The 16645-nt window shown below is 47.4% G+C and overlaps 1 protein-coding gene across 2 annotated transcripts in view; it reads right to left on the bottom strand.

The window, feature by feature from the left end:
• Positions 1-16645, bottom strand: part of LOC119164799 (uncharacterized) — a 65675-nt gene that overhangs the window by 36849 nt on the left and 12181 nt on the right. For both annotated transcript variants that reach the window (XM_075873730.1, XM_075873729.1), the window contains exon 2: positions 2506-2657. The gene's annotated coding sequence lies outside the window, so the exon portion shown is untranslated. The remainder of the gene's footprint in view (positions 1-2505; positions 2658-16645) is intronic.

Genomic DNA, 16645 nt, shown 5'->3' with positions numbered 1-16645 from the left:
CAAGGCACCCTAGGTCTGCCTATTCGTCACCTTCTCACCTGCCCTCCAGGAGCGCGGCGTATTCCAGTGGCAGGTTGAGTGGACCCGCTCTCAGTGCTCGGCCCCCCACTCCTCAGTGCCCTGCCCTTATACTCCTGTCCTCTCAATGGAACTCAATAAACAATTGTATCAGGCCAGTTGGTAAGGATCCATCTTGCTAGGAAGCGCAGCCACTATTACAAAGAACACACAACACAAGCGCTTAGCTTCAACTAAATGTTTATTGCAAACGTCAGAGTTTATAAAGGGGGTGAAAAGAGAACAAGAATAAAAAACATTTTTAAAATAAAAAACGGTGCACAACAAAAAGCATACGTGCCAGTCCCGTACATTACTATCCGTTATTGTCTATCACCCCATCCAAAAAACATAGTTCTTTCCGCGTGAGCGAGATAGAGGGTGCACTAACACAATCAAAATCATCGCGTGTCATTTCAGCGGCTTCTACTATCAAACGGGTTAACAAATCTCTGTCACGATATAACACGCACGTATTATCAAAATAAGGCACATAACCGCACTCCTTACATTGGATCGCCAAGTGACCATCGGTACCCTTCTGCACTTTATTGTGGTGCTCTTTTAGCCTTTCATTAATGCATCTGTGTGTTCTTTGTAATAGTAGCTGCGCTTCCTAGTAAGATGGCTCTCAATGAAATTTCCCATGAGTGCCGTGTGTATGCACGAAACGCTTCGGCAGTGCTTAATATTGTAAAGGAAACGTCCCATGGTGCTTTTTCTAGTGAACGTGAAAAACGCATACTGTGCAGTGGCAAAAGATCTGATTTCGTGCCGGCAACCACTATTCGGATAAATATGCGGGATGTTATGCAAGGTTCTCGGGAAGAAATCGATCTGCATTTCACACGTAAATTCTAGCCCTTATATTCAAAGTTCATTTTCCGTTCCGTGATGGCTGCCTTCTCTGTGATTGGCAAACACCATTGCTAGCGGAGCACATCGTACTCTTCGTGACATGTCAAACGACCAGATTCAGTGCCTATCTTTATCAGTTCAGGGTTAGTCAGTAAGCCCGAAAAGATTAAGGAATTGTTTCGGAGGTCATGGAGTTAGACATTCTACACAACGGTGCTGATGCATGCGAAACCTTATTACGCATCTTCCAGCTGATACGATTGAGAAGACTAATGACGCATGACAGAACTTTCAAACAAGATTAGATGATAAATAATGTATGGCCACTGTTCCAAGTTCTCGCCTTGTGAAGCGGATAAGTATTTGACTGACCTGTTAAGGTACAAGCTGTATAAGCAGTTACTCAACTCAGTAAAACCCTTAATAAGATTGTCAGCTTTTCTAGCTAATTCAGAATATCGCAGCATTTAGTAGCTTATAACATAAGTAAACAGCGATGCTCATTCACGCTTTTGTCAAATGTTACAAATAACAGCCAAGTTGAACATTGCAACAAGAAAATGGCCTGTATATTTTCAGTAACGCAAATGTACATGCCACTTGACACGACCTCAGTGATAAAGCTGGTTCAGTTATGCATGCTAGTCTGGGTCTTTGATGGTGTGTCTGCGTGGTAAGTAAAAAAAATGAAAGTGTAGCAGTACAGTATCGCAGTGCCTGCCGAACCACTGCAATTCTTGTTTTAAATCAGTTTCTACGTGTGGCTTTGGCTACTCCTATTCTCTTACATATCCATTAGCATTCCGAAGTTGTTAAGAGCGACAAAACAATACAAAATAACAGAAGCACGGATGCTCCCATTCCTAATCCCTCCACTCCTAGACAATGTTTCGTGAAACAGTAATGTTCACTCGTCAGAAATGTTCACACGCTCGAAGTGTCGACGCTTTACAGAGTGGTTGATCGAGGTGACCTCGCTACAGTCACTGGTTGAATGCTCGCAACGAAACACATCTGTCATGAAACAAATGCTGATAGTCTGCGTGCGCCTCTAATCGCCACTCCATGATACGTAAAAATGCAATGTGCATATTTTCTGCCAGACATAGCAGAGTGGTAGAATTAATCACGCCCAGCCCTTTTCAACGCTTCGTCCGCAAGCCCATTCACCACGAATCGATAGGCCTGACGAGCAAGGAAAGCGTCTGCTAGTCCGAAGTCTGGCCTCATCTAATGCGGAATTTCCTGCCCACTGGTGAAATGCAACCTACATAAACCTTTGTTTCGAACTCTCGGGACTTTCAAAAAAATCCATCAATAGTATTTTCGGCCAATGGAAGAGAGCTATGCAGTTCAACCACGAGATTTACTTAGTGTTTAAGTATTTCAACAATGTTTATACATATAACACTAAGCAGGAATGTGAACATCTCTGATTTAACATGTTTGTACGTAACTGTCACCAAAATAGCACGTTGGTTTTACCGTTCTGGCCTGTGCTATAAATATCTATGCAACCATGAAAGCAAATAAATTCGAAAAGAAAAAAAACGCATTAGAAGTGAACGCATTAGAATTGAAAAAACTCACCAGCTGCGTGCTCTTGAAGCCGCCTTCACGGGTTCCTGGCGCAACGAATCTTCCAAAAACACGGTCAATGTAGAGCCTGCCTTCAGTTTGTCAACACTTTGGAGGACGACGTCTTGCAAGCGCCTGGTTTGCTTCGGCGCACGCCGGAGGAGCTTTCCGGTTAGAAAAAGTGGTTAGAAAAAGAAAATTGGTTAGTGGTTCGTAAAGAAAAAGAAGAAGGCACTTAATTTCTATCTGCCTACAGGCGACACGGCGCAGTGCCTGGAAAAAGAAGGAGCCTAATTTCTGCTGCCCAGTTGGGAGCTTGGCGCAGCGCCTAGAGGAAAAGATTTGGGGAGGGGGCGGGGAGCGGCAGGGGGGGGGGGGGGGCGTAACATTGGAGAGTGGTAGTGCTTTGAGGATGAGAGAAGCATAGGCTCCGCCTTGTTAAGAAGAGGGGGGAAAAGCGGAGAAAAGAGTTCAAGGAAAATGTCTTCACCACTTGACTCCACTCCCCATCCGTGTCAAGTCCGGTCGCCACAAAAGCTGATGCCACTTTTTTTTCTTCCCCTTCGCTTGTTTGTTCTGTCAGAATCACCAGCATTAAATTGTTGCTCGATATGTCACATCTTATTTCGACGCGATGCTGCGCCATGCTCCCCATTGGGCTTACCAATCCTATCTAGCAGTGCAATTGGAAAATGCACACTGCTTATTGCGTTGCAACGTCCAGGCCACTCGATCTCCCCCCTTCGACGCGACCTGCCGAGTCGTCTCCTGAACAAAGGAGCACCACTAAGATCAAAAGTTAATTGACAGGCCACGACGCGAGGTGAGGCTGCTGCGCATCGGCCGGCTCTATTCCCAGGTAATCGCCCTTGCCCCTGCTGTCACCGCGTCGCACGAAGGACAGCGAAAGCGTAATCCCACTCGTCCTCCCTATTGTGGGAAAGTCGTATCCTGCCGTTAGGGTGGCTATAGTACCGTCATGCGGTCAGCACGCGATGCCATTTTGTTCTTCCAGGCTGTTATCACGTTTAAAAATCCGAGATCTTCATCACGAAGCTACTGATACCGTTCCTGGGCAACGGAGTGATTCCGCCCAGTTGCAGCTCGCTCGAAATCACACTCGGACATTTCCGGAAACGACTTTTCCCGCAAAACTTCCATTCGTAAATCACACTTGAGCAATCAATTATGCTATGTGACTATTAGCCAACAATCATTTCTGATAACTCCGATTCATTATATATATATATATATAATGAGATATAAAGAAAGCGTCAAGTAAAGACACATTCTTGATGGGAGTGTACGGAGTAGAAAAAACGACACACCTCTCATCCGGTTATTTTTCACGTTTCGCAAGACTGTCGCGGCACACCCAGAGAAGAGGCGATTTGTCACGCGCTAGCGTGTTCCGTTTCATAAAAAACAGTGTCTGTACGTGCTTTACACGCGGTAAAAATGCGTTCCTTTTTCTATAAAATGTGAACTCACACAGATGTCTCTTGCGAGAGATGTCTCCCACATACAATGTTATAAAACAAGGGGCGGGCACTTCGACGAGCCTTCGCCCATTCCTGAAGGAGAACCCTGAGCGCGCTTATGCTTCGGCTGAAATGCCGCGAGTACGAATACTTCTTTTCCCTCTCCCTCTCTTGTAGGGTGACTGCTCGTGCAAAGCGAGAAACCTGACTGCACGGCGTGTGCGCAGCGCCACCCAACACATTTCGTGATTCTTGTACCTGTAGCTCACAGCGAGCAAAACAATAAACAGTAAATCATTCCTACTACAACTCGCAATAACTGTCCAACGACGGTAGTTCACTATCGAATTCAGAATAACCGTAGTAAATGTTGCCAGCGACTAAATGTAAAGCACCAGCGAACCGGCACAGTGAGACCGACTGAACGCCCCGCCGCGGTGGTCTAGTAACTTAAGGTACTCGGCTGCTGACCCGCAGGTCGCGGGATCGAATCCCGGCTGCGGCGGCTGCATTTCCGATGGAGGCAGAAATGCTGTCGGCCGGTGTGCTCAGATTTGGGCGCACGTTAAAGAATCGCAGGTGGTCTAAATTTCCGGAGCCGTCCACTACGGCGTCTCTCATAATCATATGGTGGTTTTGGGACGTTAAACCCCACATAACTATCAATCAGGCCAACTGAACACTGTCATGGGCTGGCTGCGCAGAAAATAGCACATGCACTTACACTGTCATCTTTCCCTATCTATTCTTTTTGAATAATGATCGCTCCCGTGCATATATGGTATCAGAGTACACTTTTTATTACTGTGGCTATCTGATGCTGACTGCGTGTCTAGGGCGCTGACAGATATTAACAGATGTAGGGGAAAACCCGCTGCCTCAAGGCGTTGTTGTTGACAAAATCTATCTAAAAGTGGCAATATCATCAATGAGAGCATTGATAAAATACACTGTAGTGATAAATATTTTCACTGTAGCTTCGACTAACAAGATTCAAAACACAGTAGTGGATTGCTGGCGCGTGGCTCATACGCCCAGCCGATATAATCTGTGACAAACCGAAGTTTTAGATCAGCAAATTTAGTGGTCAGATGGTCCAATTGGTCAGTTCAAGAATCAAAGGCGCGCGCTTCGTCTGCGTCAACAATTATTAACAAATTCATCAACGCAACAAAAGACCTTGGTCACTCTTGAACTTTTAACGTGTCCCGCAGTTGCCTATCCACATGCGCTAGAAAATCTACCCCGTATAAGTGCTCTGCTGAGATCAATGCGGACTACGTTAGTGTGAAAATATAGCTAGTCATGCGATGCAGAAAATGCCAAATTAACGTACATGACAAGAACGGGCGAAAATCTAGGGAAAATCCAGTGTGAGGTCGGAGACGCCTTGCTGGCTTTATTCTCTTTCCTGAAACCGTTCATGCGACAGTTGTGAAAGGCTGCAAAATGGCAGATGAGTAAGTTTGCTCCTGGGATCGAAAGAAAGGAAATTTCAAGGGCCCAATTTTCTTTATTAAGCGCTATAACAAGAACTAACAGACGAGAGAACCGCAGCTGGAAAACTTTTTCCCCCCATTTTTTTTTCGTACTTTAACCTTCTGCCCGTACACCCCCTCCCCCCCCCCCCCCCGTGAACCTTTTCCCTCGCGCATTTCGTCATTGCTACCTCGTCCCCGAAAATGTAGTCTGTTGTACATGACTGTGCTCGGACTTTCTTCGTCTTTCTTGGGGAAAAGAAAAGGGAGGGGGTGTCTCCTTTTATTTTTATTTATTTTCATTCACTACCACCTATCACCACTCGAACGTCAGTCAGCAACACACGAGCCACCATTTCATTCTGCAGCACTATTCGAAGGTCGTCTCCCAGTTCGTCGTCGCTGCTCGCCGATCAACCAGAGGCTCTTCCGAATTTGTCGGCTTCTTCGTAAGTACACTATTTGTAATTTCCCCGTTTCTTTATCGAGTTGCTTTTTTTTATGACGCGTCGATAGACATAAGGCTGGCTGTGGTCATATTTTCGTCGTTCGTGCACGTTTGCTTATTCAAGAGAGCTTTGGCGAATGTCTAACACAGTTCATCTATGTTCCTTTGAGTAGTGTACAACTTCTGTAATTGCTGAAAAGCCCAGTCGAGAGGCACGGCATGTTGCATCTCGCAAATCGCCGGCGAGTAGCCTCTAGCCATCATCGGCTGCTGAACGGGCTCCACAAGCTGCCGAACTTTTGAGGTCTAGCTGAACAGCGTACATCGCGTTCGGCAAGACTGCTCATCTAGGAATGGGTCGGACGCTTTCGTTTGCTCGTGTCGTGCCCAGGATGTGTATTATATGAAGTGCGTATTCGTGACTGCTGACTCATACCGTACTTTTACTTCGTGCCGCCACGCCGAGTGTCACTCCCCCCCCCCCCCCCGCCTTCTCTCTTTCTTTAAGGGTCTGATTAAGATCGAAACCTGTTGTACCAAGGCGGTGTTGTGGCAGATTCCCTCATTGTGACGGTGCACTGACAAATGGGATGAGGTACAAGAAATGATTTGCAATATAATTAATAAATGTGACCTTAGGAATGGTCACACAATTAAAGAAAGTTTTGCGTAAGAGATTAACAAACTTCATGCACTGATTCAACTACGCTTTAATAAATTTACCTTTTAAACTCAGTGGACCGTTCCATCGAAGGAGCAGCTAAGGCTTAAAGTGAGTATTAGTACAGTGTAGTAGTAAGGAAGTATCCAGTATCCTTCGCCACCTTGAAAAGCCAGCCTGAGGTCGCGGATCAGGGTAGGGCTGTGTTTCGGTGTGCCTGTCGGTACCATCAAAGTTTTCTGTGGACATGCCACGATTGTACGCCTGAGATTCTGCCTTATAGTTACCTTGCAATCAATAATTTCGTGTTTTTTTCTTCGTCCTCCGTCCTACATTGGTTAATTCTTGAACGATTATAGGCTATACGTCAACCGGAAGCAGATAGAGGGCAAGAAAATCCAAGATGAAGTCAGTTGGTCTGTGACCTGATAAGATAATGAAGGGGGTTGAACAAAAGTAGATCTAAATCCAGCCTTCTTCTGCTATCTCACAAGGTTGGACTACTGACAAACGTTAATGCGTGTTACAGATTCTCACAAATCTACGATGATTCATTCTGATTTCGGCCAAGGCTGACAGGCCTCGCACTCTCGATCCTTGTCTGTTGTAACTAGGCAGGGGCACGATCTGCTCGTTACATCGCACTGAACAATGAGTGCACAGCAGGCCAACAGCTAGCAAGCAGCACATATAAGTCAGGCTATCAAGCACCTCTATGCGGCGAAGCCGCACTTTGTTTGGCAGGCAACGTGTTTAATTAAAGGTATACAGAAGAAAGATGGCACAAGGTGGCGAAGGCCTCAAAATTCTACTCGGAAGACAACACTGTTCCGATAAGGAGAACTCATTTTACGCAATGTTGAATCATCAACATACGGAGGCAGCAGGCGAGCATGACATATGACGTCACAATCACCGAGGCGCATGCAGGGTAAGCATGCCCCAGTCTTCTTCCCTTTCTTCCCGCCTTCTTTCATCCCACTCCCTTCTCCACAAAAGCGGAAATTTTTTACCCCATCCTTCTGGCCCTTCAAAAGTGCGACTGTGGCTCCATTTCGTGCATCAGGTTACAACGCTGTGGAAGCTATGCAGGAAGTTCGGCCAGCAAATTCTATAACTCCGCACGTTTCGTGGTCGCTTGCGTGAGATATTAGTGCCGGTGCGCCATCTCGTTTTGTGGTGCTCCCCTTCGGGACGACAGGCGAACAGAAAAAGGCGAAGTGAGCCCAAAATAACGCGGGTACAGAACGACCCTGTGGTATATCCTATCCTGCACTGACACTGAAAGTCCAGGTGGTCGCCATCGTGGCGTACCCAGAGTAGAGAGCCTGTATGTGACGTCACGTGAAAACTAAGCTATAAAGACACTTAATAACAAACGTTCAACGGCGTTTTCGTTTGTAAGGCACATTATCTTCAATTACTTCCTGACGTAATAACGAAAGAAAAATTGAATTATTGGTGATGAGGACATCGAACGACTTTTTGTTGCGAATGCGACGGCTGCAAGAAGTCGCGCTAGCTTCGACAACGTTCAACATGATGTGTGAATCAGAGTATAGTCCTTCGGTGACTCCTTTCACACGTCGGCATCGTGGGGAACGAGGGGGCACTTGAGCTCGCCAAACGAGCACACCCCACCGAGACCCCGCTGACGAATTACGCAAGCTGGTTCAATTTTTACGAGACGCTTATTAGGCTACATTTAAAGGTGTACTTAAACCACAGGCAAGAGCCTATTTTCGCGCCGTAGATATATACGCCAACCTCCCTAACTACTACGCTATCGCAAACAATTGTAACTAAAAATTTTCTTTAGGAGTGGATTGGATTAGAACGTGGGAGCTGTGAGTGGCAGTCGACATTAATAGAGTAGTGCTGGTTCTTGAAACTAATTCGCTAAAACATGCAGATGTCATGTCAGCCATGGAGCCGTGTTAACATAGTTACATAGCATCGTGGAAGAACAAAACAACAAGGCGTCACAGAGTGCAAATTGCGTGCAAGGAGTGGACCACTTGATGTTTCTAGCCTCCTATAAAAGTGTCAGCCATAATTAATCATCATTAGCTCGCAGCACAAAGTGCGCGCCATACCTCACATATGTGCAGCGGGTGCCTCCTTATCCGCAGAATAACAAACAGTTGCATATTGGGTGCTTCAATACCCACATCCGGAAAGTTATCGTGGTTTATGGCATAGTAAAACATTGTATGTGTTCATGTACGAGTTGCCTCAAGGTAGCCTACAAAGCGCTCTGGAAAGGATGCTGTTCCAAGTTTCACTGTGATTGGAAGTGTGGCAGCTTGGGCTAGTTGGTATGACATGACGATAGTTATAGCGCAAGTACAGAACGACGACACGGAGACAAAGGACACGAGCGCTCGTGTCCTTGTCTCTGTGTCGTCGTTCTGTTCTCGCGCTATAACTATCGTCACTGTGATTGATTGATTGATATGTGGAGCTTAACGTACCAAAACCGCCATATGATTATAAGAGACGCCGTAGTGAATGGCACCGGAAATTTTGACCACCTGCGATGCTTTAACGTTCACCCATATCTGAGAACACAGGCCTACAACATATCCGCCTCCATCTATAATATGCAGCCACCACAGCCGGTATTCGAACCCGTGACCTGCGGGTCAGCAGCCAAGTATCTTAGCCCATGGTGCAAGAATTCTTAGCCACTAGACCACCACGGCGGGGCAAGTTTCACTGGGATTACGCAGTGTGTTCTGCGTGGCAATTTTGTTTTGCGCCATCGAGAAGTCACATCGATTGAAGCTGTCTATCGGTCAATGGCGAGCCGATTTCTGAGGATCGGTTCGCTTTTGACCGGTACTCGAGAATCACTTCAACATCACTTTAAGTGCAAAAAGATTGAAAGGAATAGTACGTTTCTCAGCTCAGCCGATTCTATACGCACCACGTTGTCGCAGTCGGGCGCTGTAGGTGTGGTTCGACCGCACATTGCGAGAATGTCCAAGGAGAAACGTACTTTCCAAGAACGCCAACGCGAGAGAAGAGCCGTCAGCTGCACTACTCACCCAGCATCTCTCAGTAGACGATAGCTTTTGTTTAATAACGCTTTCTGGCTAGTTGGTGCACAGCTCAACTTGAATTGACGGCGCAAGTGTTAGACAGGAGCGAATAAAACGCGTACGACGTGCAAAAGCGCACACTCGCAACTAAGTTTTAATATCCTTCCGAAAGCTTCGCTCAAGAGCACTCAAGCATGCACCACTGCACCACTAAAATCAAAACATCTGAAAACACCACTTGACCAAAACCTATCATCCAAAAAACTACACTCATTTTGATAAAGATTCACAAATGGAACGCTGACGCAAATGTCGCCAGCTTTGCTTCAGCGTGTACTGCGCATGAGGGCTCTTAAGCGAAGCTTTCGAAGGAATGAAATTCGGTTGTGAGTGTGCGCTTTTCTACGTCTTACATGCCTTGTTGCGACTCCGGGTCCTGCGAGTCTCAGTTTGGTAGCGGGCCCCCGTCCAAAGACCCATCGTCGAACAAGTCAGATGAGGCGCTCGTAAGAACGACAACAATTTATTTACATGTTTAGTATCTGAGAATCTGAAAGGAAATAATCAAGTGATGACGAGTAGTCGAGAACTGTACAGCAGAACTTTTGAACTGTATAACTTAAAATATACAAAAGTCTTCCGCTTATATAGCGCCGCGTTGCCAACCCTGGCCTCATTGTGTGCGGCTTCAGCCAATGCGGCGTTCGATGGTCTAGGTGCTCCAGCCACGAAGGCGGGGAAAGACACCACACAATGCACGTGAAGAGGACACAGTCTACACGATGCCCAAATATGGTCACAAACGCACTGCACCGACGTTTCGCACGCGTCACCAAGATTTCCCACACTTCCGGTGATCTTATAGATGACCTCTGTTTCCCGCAGTTGTGTGAAGTTCGAAAAACCGGCTCCCGGTACACGAGCCAAACTTGCCTGACTGCGTTCGAGTAGGACAATGTAGTGGTCTGCAGCTTATCGTAAAAACATGCCACTCCATTCAGCCGATCCTGTGGAGAAAGGGTAAAGGAGGAGTGGTCGACTAATCCCTCGTCGTTGAGGCGCTGAGGCGAGCTCCCGCCAGGGCTGCAGCAGATATTGCCTTTTTAGGGGCGAAGCTCCTTAAGGCGTGGGCTGTGCGTCCCCTGTATGTACCCACCTCTCGTTTAGTTCTTGCAGTGTCCACTAGATGGCGGTACCGTCTCCTGTATGTCGCCTCCTCTCGTTTATTTCTTTCAGTGCTCACTAGATGGCGGGACTTGTAGCTGATGATGAAAAGATGCAAGATGTTATAAACTAGACGGCGGTACTTGTAGTTGATGATGAAAGATGCGAGATGTTATAAAATAGGAAAGATGTCACATATGGCACGTGTCATTGGTGGAAGGCAATCGTTCGATTTAGTGCGGCGACGTACGCTAGGGGGAGCATTGTAATAAAATCGAGTAGGCAAAATGTACGGAAGATTCATGGTTTACCAGGTTTTCCTCCAGAGCTTCGCCCACTCATCATCATTCACTTCGTGGATACGGCGGCACTTTTTTTTTAATTTCCACACATTCCATTCCTCTTTGTTTGCTAGAAGCTGCGGCTTAGCTGTGAATTTCCGGGGCTCCACTTCTCCTCGCAAGGTGTTAAAGAACCCCAGGTGGTCAAAATTTCTGGAGCCCTCCACTACGGCGTCTCTCAAAATCATAAAGTGGATTTGGGACGTTAAACCCCACATATCAATAAATCAATCAATCAATCCTCGCAAGGTGCAGCCCCAACCAGTTTGGTCTTAGCTTTCAGCCCAAACTGCAAATACCACGCTGGTTCCGATCTTTCCAAATCCTCAGTGATTTCGAAAATGGCCCAACTGCTTCCTTGTTTGCTTCGACAGCCTTGCATAGAGCACACAATGGCCTTTCTTGGCTTGTGCGTTTTTGCGCGAACCGGTCCTGGACCCCTCGTTCACGTCTTGCTGACAGAAAATCAACCCGTCCAGACCACACAACCTTGCTTGGAATGCATCGAAATATTTTCGTTCACTGTGATTCACAAAGGCCGAAAGACTTCAATAGTGATGACGGTCATAACAGCCTTCTTGGCCCTTGTCAAACATTTTAGCTATCAATTCAAGTTCAGTAGATTTCGTTTCCTTGTTATCGTGGCCTGCTGATTGATACGCCATTATAAGTGAATTGAATAATGACTGACTTTCTTTGTATTCTTTTTTGCACTTTTAGGGCTCATCGACACTTCAGTGTGTAGTCGTCAGGCTCTCGCAAGATGTCTCCCCTCAACCGCGAAGCTCGCTACACCGACATTGCCGATTGCAGACCACCCAACAATGATTCCATTCATTGGTTCCAAATAACGGTGCCTCAGAAAGCCCACAGTTATTGAAGACTGCCTCCACGACTAATGCATGGCTGAAAACTTCAACTGACCATCGTAGTTTCAGCCTTGTAAACATTCCCTTCTCTCGCAGCCCGAGATTAGAGCAAGTATACGGCACAATTTACTTCAACTTGGCGCAACGTTTGAAGATGCAAGCCTGCTGCGACTTCAATTAACATGACCGAATCTGGTAGCACCGAGTTCATCTCAAGAGAAGTGGAAGAAATTTTCCAGAGAGGTTTGCGACAAGGGTGCCTAAGATGCAACACTCATTGCCAGACCACTTGGAATTCGAGAAATGGCGCTGACCTCTTTTACTGGGAAGGTATTTTCTACAAAGACGCTGCAGTGCTTCGGCGAATGTTTCTCGCCGGACCAGCAATAGGGAATCTTTGTATGAACGTTATCTCCCTGGCCGCATTCCAAGTTGCTTTTCACGGTCTTGAGGCATGCCCTTAACTGAAAAACGTTTACGTCAAGGTCAACTGCGAAGGCGAGGATATCGGAACAACGCTCTCAGTTGGATTTAGAAGTCTGCACACACTGGAATTGCGCTGCGACAACACCGGGCCGAGATTCGCGAGAGATGTGGCAGACCACATCCAACAGAACAAGTCTTTGAGGGACTTAGTGCTCTGGAACTCATGCGGTGGTGACGAAGGAGTTGCAGTTCTCAAAGCCCTGAATGTGAACGACACCCTCATGAGGTTCTCCGTATCCGATATGGAGTTATCTTCCGATACGTTAATCGGCTTCGCGAAGATGTTCGCTACGAACTCAGCGCTGGAGTTTGTGAACCTCAACGACGTGTGTCCCGTGGAAGAGAATGAAGATCTGCTGGTTCTTGGCGCAGGATTGGCACGCTCGCATCTTCGAGAGGCTCGACATCGTGTGGCCCGAGCAGCTTCTGCCGGAGCTCGAAGTGCTCATCCGAGAAGGCGCGTGCTATCCCGTACTGACAGTAAGCATTACAGCCTCGTTCAACGAGGAGGTTCTTTGGGAGTTTTTGAACTCTGTGGACACTCGCAACACGCCCGAAAGGATTCGGTTTGACTCCATCGCCGACGATTGCACGTTTTAAGCGCTCGCTGCGGGCACTGCTTCCGTACTGAAGTGGGCCAGAAAACTACAGCAAATCGAGATCTCCAAGCGCGTGCAGCATGGCAACGAGCATCAGCTTGAGTCATCTTGGATGCCTTGGAGTGGAACCATTCTGTCTCCAAGTTCACAATGTACACCGAACCGGTCACGCCGGAACTTGCGGCATCCCTCTCGAAACTCCTCGAAGTTAACAACACGCTGACTAGCGTTGATATCAGCGGCTGTGACTGCGTCATTTCGATCCTTGAGGTGAGAACGATCTTACGCGGCTTGCGGACCAACTACACTCTGACCAAGCTGGAGCTTTTGGACGATCCCGGCGACTCCGAGGAAATGAGCGAGCTGGAAGAGATATTGACGAGGAACCGTCGCCTCCTGAACCAGGCCGCAAACTTCGCGATTTCCGGCGCCAACGTCAGAGACCAGGGAGGCGCGTGCTCTGAAAAAGTGCGCTTGTGGAGAGGGTTAGGGACCTCACCGGGCTTGTGGAGAGGGTTAGGGACCTCACCGGCGAGACCGCGGAAGTGGCGTTGAAAGAAATACGGTCTCTCTTGGCGCGCTTGAACTTGTGACGAGGGCTCCACTGAGATAATGCTTACCCATTATGACGACATCATTCGCAACAGTTCTGTTCAACTTGTTAGCAAACAACTCTTACGGAAAGGTGAGGGGTCTCGCACTCCTGTTACCAAGTGACGAGCAAACCATGCACACTCGGGAATGATTCGCTCAGAGTAAACGCATAAAAACAGCTTGCCTGACTTGAGGGACCAACAGTTGGGGCCTCATTTAGAAAGGAGAGACTATAAGTGCTGACATCTGCAAGTACACGTGGCAACCACAGGGTTTTTCTGTGCAGATTTGTTTCTTGTACTAATACAGATGACAATAAATGTTTGTTCTGCGAATGCATTGTGTGTAGCTCAAAAAATGTGTATGGTTGCAGTGGTCTCAATAACGAGCAACAGCCTTCAGTGATATGCCCTTTCGTTTTCAAGCGTGAGTGCACAAGTGTAAATGAATGTCTGTATTTGTTACCTTACAGTTTGTCTATACGTATATTCTTTTACGGGAAGTATTCCATCATGTGTGAAATAATAGATTCAGGTGCCCTTATCCAATCGTGAAAGGGGTGGGAACCGAACCTTGGCATGTGTGTGTGCCCAAGCTACTGCATTTTCTTTCTTTTTATTTCTTCCTTCACTGTCGCTTCCTTTCCTACTTGCTTAATTTTGTCTTCTTTTCTTATTATTCTTTTATTTTTTTTCACTTCGGTTTTTTCTTGCTTTCGTTGTCTCTTCTTTTTTCTATCGCATTACGCAATGTCCCCTTCTGAACGGTTTCCTCCTCCATGCCGGTGACTGGAACACCATACATGGCACTTCCGGCGATGAGGCAACAAAAAGGGGCTCGGGAATGTTTTCTTAGGACGGGGGCCCGAGATGCCCGCCAAGCAACGATTTCCGGCTGTTCCCGGGATAACGTTCAAACGCGTAATCTCAGGCGCGCGCACCCACGCGAAGTGCCCACGCACATGCACGAGCGCTTCTGATTTTTTTAAGGATGATAGTCTTTCTTAGAGACCTTCGACGGAAAAATTTTGGTCTGTCTGTCTGTCTGTCTGTCTGTCTGTCTGTCTGTCTGTCTGTCTGTCTGTCTGTCTGTCTGTCTGTCTGTCTGTCTGTCTGTCTGTTCGCTTTTAACGCTACCTCAAACGGCCGACCTCATCTGCAGCGCCCACCACTGTCGCTCGAGGTTTACCGTTCATACTTGTGCGATTGTCAAATAAAAAAGCAATCGTTGCGCATATCTGAGGTACCACAATAACACGTCGTTGTTTTGTATGTGTGCCTTTATACTAGAAAAGGCACACAAGTATTTCTAAGGAACGTAGCGTTAAACGCGCTGAGCTGGCAGTTCGACGCGATGCTCAAAAAGGCAAGTGTTACCAACGCTTAGCTATTTTTCTATACTTAACGTAGATTACAGTGAATATTTATTTGTCAGCTTTAGCATGGACATCAAAACCGCGATATTTTTTGTACTACTTTTTGCTGTACCAGCTGTTTTCTGATAAAAAGGGAGGAAATTGCTGACAGTAATTTGCATTTCCTAGATAAGCAGTACATCCTTATAATTTATGCATACACAAAGCAATGAAATTGAGTCATACAATCCCGTGTTTTGTGTATACGCGTCTAAGTCGTCATGTGAAAGGTTGTTTAAAACTCAATATTCGGTTAGGAAAAGCACAGCACTTCGAGAACGAAGTCCGTTCGGCGGGAACATAGAAGGGAGTCTATAGAATGAGCTGACACGATGTTTTCGTTTTTGCTTAATATAAAGGCCACCCTTCTTACGTGACGCAGCTACGCTTTCCAGTAGGGCGTGCGCAGCAGAAAATATCAAAGCAGCAAGTGTATACGCCAAGGGTTGGCTCAGAGGCGGATCCAGCCACTCATTTTAGGGGGGGGCGGGGGCGGAGGGGTGCTTTAACACCAAAGAGAGGGGCGTGGTCATCACTTTTTCATGTTTTTTTACAAGCATGAAAACTCTATAATAGAATTGTAGTGGAGCATACGCACCAACGCGTATGCGCCTTCGGAAGACAACGAAAAGCCCGTGCTCTGATTGCGCGAGAACCTGTGCCGCCTTTGCCAGACTTGCTGTTCGGCCATTTTCCGTCGCGACCTCGTTGCGACTCCTCTGTTCTAATAAACATCATCGCATTTGGTGGAGGCTGCTGAGATCCCTAAGCAGACCTGGAGCTCCGCTCTCGCAAGTTGGCCGAAAGACTACCGTACAATATGACTGACGCAGTCGCCAACCAGCCCATCCCAGCACAACCAGCACCATCGGCTGCCCCGTCGACCTGCCCCGGTGCTACCCGTCAGCGGGACCCACCAATCTTCAGCGGCAGTGGTGAGCAAGACGTCGAAGACTGGCTCTCCTTGTACGAACGCGTGAGTGCCAGCAACAAATGGGACAACGACTCCAAGCTTGCCTATGTCATCTTTTACTTGGCTGACGTCGCCAAGCTATGGTTCACCAACCGCGAAACCGCCATCGTCAGCTGGTCCACCTTCAAGACCCTCGTGACCGAAGCGTTCGGCCGACCAGAGGTCCGCAAGCTCCGCGCTGACCAGCGTCTGCGCCACCGAGCCCAGCAACCTGGTGAGACCTTTACTAGCTATATTGAGGATGTGCTCGACCTCTGCAGGCGTGTTAACTCATCCATGCCTGAAGAAGAGAAAATTCGACATATTCTCAAAGGCATCGAGGATGGCGCATTCCAGATGTTGCTGGCGAAGAGCCCGACCACGGTGGCAGTCCTCGTAAGCCTGTGCCAGAGCTTCGATGAATTGCGTCGTCAGCGTTTCATCGCCCGACAGAGTGTTCCATCACCAGATTCGATCTCGGCCGTCGCACTCGCCAATGGCAACGTTCACCAAGGAACTCTGTCGAACCAGATTAAAGACTTCATCAGGGAGGAAGTCGCCCGACAGCTTTCCCTGCTGCCGCATAGTGACGCGCCCACGACAAGCCTCCCTTCGAATATG

This window comes from Rhipicephalus microplus, chromosome 9, assembly GCF_043290135.1.
Source record: "Rhipicephalus microplus isolate Deutch F79 chromosome 9, USDA_Rmic, whole genome shotgun sequence".
NCBI classification, from domain to species: Eukaryota; Metazoa; Arthropoda; class Arachnida; order Ixodida; family Ixodidae; genus Rhipicephalus; species Rhipicephalus microplus.
This window is presented reverse-complemented; position numbering and strand designations above follow the sequence as displayed.